Source organism: Clupea harengus, chromosome 4 (assembly GCF_900700415.2).
Source record: "Clupea harengus chromosome 4, Ch_v2.0.2, whole genome shotgun sequence".
In the NCBI taxonomy this organism is placed as follows: Eukaryota; Metazoa; Chordata; class Actinopteri; order Clupeiformes; family Clupeidae; genus Clupea; species Clupea harengus.
The window spans coordinates 12876641-12887277 of record NC_045155.1 but is presented as its reverse complement, the minus strand read 5'-3'; positions in this window follow the sequence as shown (position 1 = coordinate 12887277).

The window sequence follows — 10637 nt, the reverse complement described above, 5'->3', positions numbered from 1 at the left end:
CTGGCTAGTTTACACGTTTCACATTTTGATAACACAAGGGCTACGATCCCTTACACTGGGGAAGAGCGCAGATCTTTGCAATCATAGTTCATACGTCAACGTCTGAGAGCCTGTGCACATTTAAGATGATCATATTTAAAGACGTTTCCTTTTACTGGCGCATGGCATCATCCACACGCCGTGTTAAATCGGCTGTAATAATAAGCTCTACTAACATTCAAAGCCTATGTAACATGAGGACGATCGACACTACCAGAGCATTCGCGTTGACTAGCCAAGCCAAGGCTGCGCATATGCAAATATAAGACTAGTAAGGCTACGATAACAGTTTCGAATGAGGTAGCCTACTGACAAATAGCACGGGGCCTACTGAACATCTCAAATACATACATTTATTATCTCTATGTTCTGCATGTACACCAGACCCTAACATGTTTTACTGTGGTGTAGGACTGCTGTAAGTGATGTATCTTCAATACTATTTGAGTACAATTGGACTTTTTGGCTTTTCTTATAAATAACCTAAATCCATTTGATTGAGGTGCGCCATAGCCTGCCAGGCGAAAACATTTCTGCTTATCTTGGTTATACGTTGGAATATTTATGAAACGTTATTTTAGAAAGCGACAAATGACAGACAAACAATCTATTTGATTATGGCAAACAATCTATTTGGGATAGAATAGAGAAGATGGTGTCTATTGATAGGGGACTAGTCAGCAATCATTTTGACAGTGCCTCCAAAAGGAACTGAATGGTTCCACTAATAATAATTTAAAAAAACCAGTTGGTCTGCTTTTACGAATGTGTGGGAGTTCCAGAAAGCTGTCCTGTCTAACCGCAAACATTAGCAAGCAGTTCCTCTCTAGGCTACTCAACGCTCAAAGACATAGGCTGCGAGATAACAGTTGGTGAACATTGTGTTGACATTTTCACAACGGAATAGGTCGTGAACCCAATCCTAAAGCCACGGGATGTACAAACAAATAGCAAATTGCAGAAGTATTGCAGAAAGAATGTCCTGAGTAGCCTATGTCAATGTAATGAGTAGCCTTTAATGCCATAACGGTCACGTTTTCTGTTATTTTTACTAACCTATGGCATCATTATATTACAGCAGGTGGTATCAGCCTGACACAATCGATGTTATAATGATTGCTGCAGAGCTCCCATTGAATAATTCATACTAAGAGATAATCAGTAAATGAATGGCAGTATAGGTATTCATGGTGGCACTCAAACACCCAGGGTTGACAATATAGGACCATTTCTGGAGTCTGATAATGCAAAAATTCAATCTTCTGTCATAAACTTTGAAACACAAACAAGCAATTGCATACCATCTCAGGACACACATATAGTCAGTGTTACACACATAAAATGAGAGGCATTCTGATACACGATGTTGTCCACCTATCCTTACGCCAACTAGCAAAAACAAAACCTTGCTTTGGGTGCAACATGAAGAGCAGCTGGTAAAAACAGGAAGTCTTTGTGCAGAACAGAAACTGTGAGCCAAATAAAGCGACGTCCCCCTTCACCTGCATCCACCCACCATTTCAGCAGTTTACTACAGAGCAGAGCACTGAACCAGCCCACCATAGGATGAGGGGAAATGCACAGACAAAGAGCAACAAGAACTAGTCGGATTGAAGGTCCATTCCTGTGTCACACTAAGCTTGTCAGCCATTAGCTTGTCAGCCACTGCAAGCACACTAAAATGGCATCTTTGCCACCTAAATAATAAAACTAACAGTAGGAAAATGGCACCTTGTGAGAAAGTTGTTTTAGTGTACACAGACAAATGTAAATGTTTAAGCCTGAGTAAGTGTTATGAATTCATTAAATGTTGTAAAATAAATTTACATTTAGCAAAGTAACAAAATGGAAATGTTGGAAGTTACTTTTTTCCATTGATCTTTTCAATGTCATCTTCATAGAAACTCAAGATCAAGTTCAAGATCTTCATGTATAATATGTTTTTTATCCTTTCAAGAGGCTCGTAATTTCTCCATTACTGTAAAAGGTATGTGTGCATGTTTTTTTTCTTTTCATTTTCCTTTTTTTTTTTTTACCACTGATGACTTTAAACAGTATAGTAGACTTTGACAATTTAGAAGTTTAGATACACTTACTGATCACCATCCAGGGGCACTTTCAGAACTTTCAGATGTATCCAGGAGAGGGCAGAAAGCACATGTATCCAGGAGAGGGCAGAAAGCACATGTATCCAGGAGAGGGCAGGCTTTTATTTTTTGCAAAAACGCAAGAAAGCGGACCATGGAATCTGTGTAGACTTTGTAAATAATGAAATAGATTTACACATTATTGAAAAAAAAACTACAATTCCTGAAAAATTATTCCTTTTGTTGGTTTAAAGTCTGAGCAGTGGATCATCAAATGAGTGTGTGATTCATGCTAAAATCAACAGAAAACAAATTACTAAAAAGATTCAGTAGATAACTTCTGCACACATTTTTTTCACTTATGGGTAATTTCACAAAACAGGTTACTTAAGGATTTCCATGAAGCAAAGGAAGCAAAATAATATAATAAACACACTTAGTTTGAATATTTTTTTTTTTGAGTCGCATAACATTTTAATTTATTGGTTGGTGTACCTCATATTTGATTGTGAATGATTTCCATGCCATTCTACATAACATATCCTGTCATGAGTTGTCATTACACTCAGTGTCCATACATATACCATAGTCATGACACCAGTTTCTGTAACTGTCATGTTTGAAGCTATGACAGCTAATTAGCATGCGGTCATGACAATTACCAACGATGGTCACAGAACAATATTGTATCATTGGACAGTGTCAAGAGGACTAATATGATAGAATATGACAGATGCCATAACATGCATATGACATTGTTGTGTCAGTTTTAACACAGTAGGTGAAACTGACCATTGAAATAGCTTAATTGACTACTGTGTGTACTGGACAGGTGCATTACTATGTTGTAGAGCAGTGGTTCTCAACCGGGGGTACGCGCACCCCTTGGGGTACTTGAAGGCAGTCCAGGGGGTACGCGAGATTTAAAAATATATATATTTTTTTAAAATTAGCATCCATTCAAAAATCCTTTAAAAATAGTTAATATACGGCTCTTCAGAATGTTCCAAACAGTTCCGTTGATTTGAATGGGCCATCCCAACGTTTGCAGGTCTGTAATGTCTTGATATTCACCGCTGCGAAAAGTGAATGACTGCTGTCATTGGCAACGGGTTTTGGGCTTGTAATTCACATCTTTCATATTGTAACGTGCCGGCATAGTCGCCCCATAATGCCGTGCGGCGGGCACATACTTTTCTCTATGTGATGCACTAGCGGACGGAGTTTATACAGGCAAGGCAAGGCAAGGCAATTTTATTTATATAGCACAATTCATACACCATACACCAGCGTACAGGTGTGTGACGGTAGCACAGTCTGTTCGTGATAACTTGTACTAGGGCATAAAGCCCGTGCCATTTTGACCTTGTGTTGTGTGTGTAATAAAAAGCCATAACAAATATTCCACACTTCCAAGATTTGTTACAATATCATTCCGCAAGTAGTCCGCTCATTTAACGCAACGGAAAGTCATTGTAACTTGAAGTCAGCAAGTAATGGGTTGCTACGCAACACTTGAAACTTTAAAGTTCTATTAGCCTGAAGAACATTTTTTTCTTAGCGGAAATCACGAAACGGCAACAAAATCATTAAATAGAGGTATTCTGAAGGAATGTCTTCTATCGTTTTGTTAAGTAACTGTATAATAAGCGGGAATTTTTTTCGCGAAAACATGGGAGCTGGACACACACAACTGCTGCTGCACACAGAAGTGCGTTGGCTCTCTCGAGTGAGAATACTCAACCGGCTGTTGGAATTACGATCTGAAGTAGCCTATACCTTCCTGATTGAGCACAGATCTCCCCATGCCACCTTGTTCCAGGACACAGACTGGCTTGCAAAGATGTGCAAAAAGAACGAACTGAATATGTCTCTGCAGGGAAAGGACACCAGCATTTTAAACCTGTATGACAAGGTGGGTGGCTTCCTGAAGAAAGCAGAGCTGTGGAGAAGAGCCTCTGCACAGGGGGATTTCACCTGCTTTCCTCAGGTGGATGATTTTCTCTCTTGTGATGATGTGGACAGAGCTCCAGTCAAGTTGGTCGTCGTGGGACATTTGACCAACTAGATTCAAAATTTTCGTTTTCAATTTCCTACTTTCCTGACATGGAGGAGAAATTTACACAGCTGGATTGGGTGAGAAACCCATTTCTCTTGTCCGAAGCATACGGAAGCAAGCTACCTGTCACTAATCAGGAAACACTCCTGCAAGTGTCATCTGACCATGGCCTCCAGATGAAGTTTGCCACATCCACACTCACACAGTTTTGGGGGTGTGTGAAGCAGGAGCACCCTGACCTGGGAGAGAAAGCTTTGGAGCAGCTACTACCCTTTGCCTCCACATTTATGAGGCCTCCTTCTCTGCAATGAGTGTGATCAAAACAAAGCAGAGAAACAGACTGTGCCTGGAGAAGAGCTTGATCACAGCAGTTGCCTCCCTGCCACCAAGACTGACAAAGTTTCTCACTAAAATGTAATTGCAAAAGCACTCAGTTCAATGCAACAATGTTCAATGTTCAATCTTCATTGTTGACAGTTTAATAAATCAGACAATGATGGCATAGCGCTGTGTATTACATATTTTTTTCAATCAAAAATGCTTTGCGCTGGTTAGGGGGTACTTGGCTGAAAAAATATTTCACAGGGGGTACATCACTGAAAAAAGGTTGAGAACCACTGTTGTAGAGGACTAACAGATTTCCTCTAGCGGTCTAGCACATTTCTCCAAAATGAGATCCACATTCTCAAAACCATCAACAGAGCCCTTTTAACCCTTCATAATTTCATGTTATGTTGTTATTATGCTCCATGTTATGCTGATGTTAGGCGACTTATCAGTATTAATTACATGCAGACGTCACACGCACCAGGCCTTGTTTTGTTTAGACCGCAACCAACATGGCGTCTAGGCAGAGGCATTCTAAAGTGTAGTTCTATTTCACGAGAAAAGGTGACCACAGGGCCACTTGCAATGCTTGCAAAAACGTCTATTTCGTCAAAGGGGGGGAATATTACCAATATGCAGAAACATTTGCAATAACTTTGCAGAAATGTCATGTTTTCAATGCGCTACGGAGTGACGATAACGTTAATGAATCTCAGCCAAGCAACAGCAGCGTGGCTAACGTTAGAGCTTCATTTATCGAAGGTAAACTCCTCCTGACCCTGTCTATTGTGTTAGTGCCATTTGTTTCATTGTGTAAACCAGTTTTCACTATATGAATAATTTCCATTTCCACTTTGAGAGTTTGTTGACCTATTCTTAGGTTTGTTTTTGGTTATTTAAAATATGTAAATGTATATATACCTACTTTATATGCTGTGCATCATCTATTCAGAGAATATTATATAAAAGAAAATGAATGTTAATAAACCCGTTTGTACTCTTTCCCCCCCCCCCTTGCCCAATGAGAATCGATAAGGAATCGTATTGATAAGCAGAATCGAAAATGGAATCGGAATCGCTAAAATCGTATCAATTCCCATCCCTATTGATTGTAATGCTTTATCAAGTTACTTATAAAATCACCTTAAAATATATTTTAGCGCTTTAAAAGGCTATATTAAAGTGAAAACTTATAACCATTTCATGACCAAAACGCAAATGGAAATGTAACCACCTCATCATTACAAAATGGTTTATGTGATAATTTTTCACACAAAAACGACTTTGTCCCATTTAGCCACCTTCTCATATTCGCATACCATTCAGGTCATGCCAACTGGATAAATATATATAAATATATATACAGTGGTGCTTGAAAGTATGTGAACCCCTTGAGCAGTTTAGATTTTTCTGTTGTTTTACCATGATTTTCCTATTTTATCATCACCAGTTTTCCATATATGAAATGTCAGGCTTATGTTTATCAATTGCATGTAGCCTACTTGCTTAGAGGGAATTGTGTGAGTAGCCAAAAAACTAAATTAAACACCAGCAGCACTGTATATGCAACAGGAAATTACATTCATCCCATTTATCATTGATTTTAGGGATGGGAATCGAGAGCCGGTTCCCAGTGGATCAATTCCTTGGAATCGTTAGCCGAAGTCCTTACCATTCCGCTATCGATTCCAGTGATGTTGCGCATGCGCGATGACGTCACACGCACGCAGCCTTGTTTTGTTTAGACCTTCATCTATTCAGAGAATATTATATAAAAGAAAATGAATGTTAATAAACCCGGTTGTACTCTTTTTTTCCCCCTTGCCCAATGAGAATCGATAAGGAATCATATTGATAAGCAGAATCGAAAATGGAATCGCTAAAATCTTATTAATTCCCATCCCTATTGATTAAAATGCTTTATCAAGTTACTTATCAAATCACCTTAAAATATTTCAGCGCTTCAAAAGGCTTCATTAAAGTGAAAACTTATAACCATTTCATGACCAAAACGCTGTATACCACACAAGCTTATTGCTCAGTTCATGAATTAAGGCGTGTCAAATCGCCTGAAAAAACATCACTTGGTAAAATCAATGTTCTTCAATGTTGTCCACTAGATGGCAATCATGTAACAGGTCATCTAAAAGGGGTAAAACTCAACTTACAGGATAGATGCATGGGTGTGTAGAAAATGCAGATGCACAAATATGACAATGTAGACATGATGCAACACTCAAGAGTATAAATCCTTAAAATATAAATTAAATATATATCCTTGCAATATATGAATACTTAAAAAAATATTTGTAGCTTACGTCTAAAGCCAAGTGTCAAACACAGCAGGTGTAGGCTAACGTTACTTCTCAACTTGTATCAGACAAATCAGGTGTAACCCTAATTTTCATTAGCCTTTTAAAGTTTCGACTTTAAACCAGAGTTTCATCAAACTGAGTCGATCTGAGAAAAGTACTTTTTATTAGAAAATAATTCTGCAACAGTATTAACAAACAGTGTAAAACTTAAAACATATTCTATCAATGTGGCACTACTTTTTCCCTAATTAAATGTCAACTGAGACAGCATGATGACCAGTTATCAACAGATCCACTAGTTTATAGCCTCCTATAAAGAAAGTTCCTGACCAAGGATATCGTCGTACAACATGATGGTTGCAGCAGCAGTGAAATAATCTAATAGGCAAAGTGTAGTAGCAACAACATACGCTAAGACCACATGTACAACCTGTATATTTGTAAAACAAGAATGCAATTTCTAAAGAAATTAACGAATTAATGAATTAAGCATTATGCAATTAATTAATAATACAAAACTTTAAACGAACTGTCTAATGAACCATAAGTAAACCTGTTTTGGATTGGCATTAAGAACTTGAGGTAGGATAAATCTTGACTGCGCCAAGCCTCATGACAGAAAGCTTTCTTTTTTAATTAGGCATCTTTACACACCTGGCCAAAGTCCGGATGCATATTGTCACTCATACGAATGCAGTTGCTCCATCTCGGGATACATGGCATAAGAACGTTGAGGGAGACTCCCAGTGGGACCGCTGTGGGTCATCAGGACATCCGGAGGCCAAGACCACCGGCTGCATGAGGGTGGAATATGGTAATACATCACGGGAGAATCAGGGAAAGTCTTTGGAGACACTGGACATGCGTTACCGCTGGTGGACACCGTCTGTTGGTAGAGTGAGCCCGGTGAGGATGGACTGCCCTCAGGTGCGCTCCAGACGTTACTGACGTATGGTGTTTGCCAGTAAACTGGTTCCTGGTGAAAGTAATGCGGCTCAGGTACACTCAGCACCGGCGTTCCCGGCAGGTAAGGTGAAGTGGTGGGCCTGTACGAACGCTTCAACCGTCTCCGACGTCTGTAGTTCCCTTTATCGAACATGTCTCCATAGGCAGGGTCCAGCATCCAGTAATTGCCTCTCCTCTCCCCTCCATTCAGGTTGGGAACCTTCACAAAACATTCGTTAAGGCTGAGGTTATGTCGGATGCTATTCTTCCACCCCTTTTGACTTGCCTGATAATAGGGAAATTTGGAGATAATGAATTGATAAATTCCGCTCAGTGTTAACTTTTTCTCCTGGCTCTCTTCGATGGCCATTGCTATTAGAGCCACATACGAATAAGGTGGTTTCTGCGAAGGGTCACCACTATGTGATTGAATGCGTTCCTCATCTCCTGTTTTCCTAGGATATTCCTTTACTGCGGTGTCTGGACTTCCCTGGTCCTCTCTTTTCAGATCATGGCTGTTCTTTACGATGACAAGGTTGTCCATGCTTCTCTTTCAATGCGAAATGTACTTTTATTTAGCTTACCGACGACAACGTAGTGCAAGTAAAGTCCCTTATGTCGGTAGAACTCCGTACTGATTCCTGCTCAGGTGTGCACTGTTCTTCATCTACCGCTAACCCCGCCCACAATGTAATGAAGTGCGCAGTTTCTCACGGTAGAATTGTATTGTCATGTACATTAAGGGTCAAAAGTTCAGTCGAGTTTCAACAACCTCGAGTAACAAGTGAATGTTTGGTCTGTAGCCAGTGTGTTTCTGTAACAAAATCATTGAAGAAGCCGTTGCGAACATTTCAGAATATTAGCCACCATTTGAACTCCAATGTGTCGCAAGTATTTAAACAATCCTAATTTAGGAAATGAAAATCTAAGTGTCATTAATACAAGGTTTAGGAATATAACCCCTGCATTTCGACTGTATGTGGATCCTATGACCTGTTTGTAAAAAGGTGGTGAATGTTCCTCAATTGTTGAATTAACATGTAGTAAAGCTAGTCTGTAACATATAGCCAAATTGGAGCAAAAATGTGTTAAGCACAACCCGCAAGTGCTATAGTATTCAGGTTAAAGTTAAAGACAAATAGGCTTATCTTCTTCACCGAAACAGGAAACGTCTATTGTAGGCCATCGCTGCCTTCAAGATGCCACCCACATGTTCAGCCAGTACAAGTAAGCCGCAGATAATTATCAAGTATGTCCGCAGACAGAACGTCTCCTCTCAGTGTATGGGCTGTCAGCTAATGTCAGAAGCTGCAGTTTTAGCCTATGCAAAGGTCTTTTTTGTAAGGAATGTATGCCTTCACACTATCCAACCGCTATAGGCCTATACTATGTACTGTGAGTACAATTTCAGAACATATAATAAATCTCCCAGATATATCCTAATATCAACTTCTGTTTATGCAAAACCTACTCCAGATAGAAATTGGAAAACATCTGACAAAATACCTTACGAGAACCATGTGTAATTAATCAGACATTACATTAGTTTAATGTCATTTAAATGTTGAGACCGAATCTTTTAGAAAGGTTCTCATATGATCATTATCTTTCAATGGGGCAGAAAGAGGTTTGCTTTACTTTACAGAGTTAAGAAGATTTTTTTGATGTGGCTTCTGGCAACACCCAATCTGAAATGACAGATCAAAAAAACTAAATATAATAAAATACAGTTTAGCTTGTTGTTGAACGTAGTCTCGTTTCGCAAGATCGTCTGTTCACACATATGGAGATGCATTTCACCCATCTTTCAACTCCAGCCTTATCTGAGGAAGAGCGATCACAACAGACATGGGAGAGAAAATGCACTGGAATGTATTGTTGAGTGTTTAATCTACCTGCACTGTATTACACCAATTACATTTAACTGAACGAGTCGAAGCGTTCAGGTGTTTTATTTCATTTATCACTTGCATCCACTCATGTCTAAGACAACGACAAGAATGTGGACTATTTTTTTATTTAAACCTGTATAGTCAATTTGAGCTCCTTCCATTGGACCTTATGTAACATTTAGAGTAGATGGTCGTATTTGTACATAAAAGATGTTCTATCTTTTGTCAGCTATCTAATGTCAGCATGCTACTGCCCACAAGGTAAACAGCAATATATATTGACGGAGACGGATAGTTAAAAAAATTGGGAGGTGCACGTCAGGCCACGGAGAGGTTTTGCAACGACGGAGAGGGCTCTCCGTGTCTCCGTAAACGGACGACCATAAATTGGGCTTGAAGGCCGAAATATACTTCTACGACTCCGTTACTCGTGAACATTTATGGTTCTCCGTCGGTTGTGGGTGTTGCAAAGCAATTAAAAAAAGATGCCGGACCAAACTCCGTAGATGGTGGTATTTGTACATAAAAGTTGTTTGTTTGACTTTTTTTGCTTAGAGTTTTTAAAAGTTACAGAGAAATAGACACTGTGCAATGTAAAAACCCCGTTATTGTAACTGAAAAATACGTCTGAAGGGATTTGTGAGGTGTCTGAGCCAGCTATCTAATGTTGGCATACTACTACCAGCGATGTATTGACAAATTGACGGAGACGGATAGTTAAAAAATTTGGCCACGGAGAGGTGCTCGGAGAGGGCTCTCCGTGTCTCTGTGTCTGTGAAAACGGACGACCATGAATTGGGCTTTAGTTCTTTCCAGATGGCACTTCGCGAAATACACGGTAACTCTATTTACCACCATTCACATTTCAATCACGGTTTTACCGCTGGATGGTGTTCTTTAAAAGGTCAAGTGAACTTAGAGTTGTTCAGCATACTAAAAACTAAAGAAACACTCAAAGTAATCAGAGCTGATT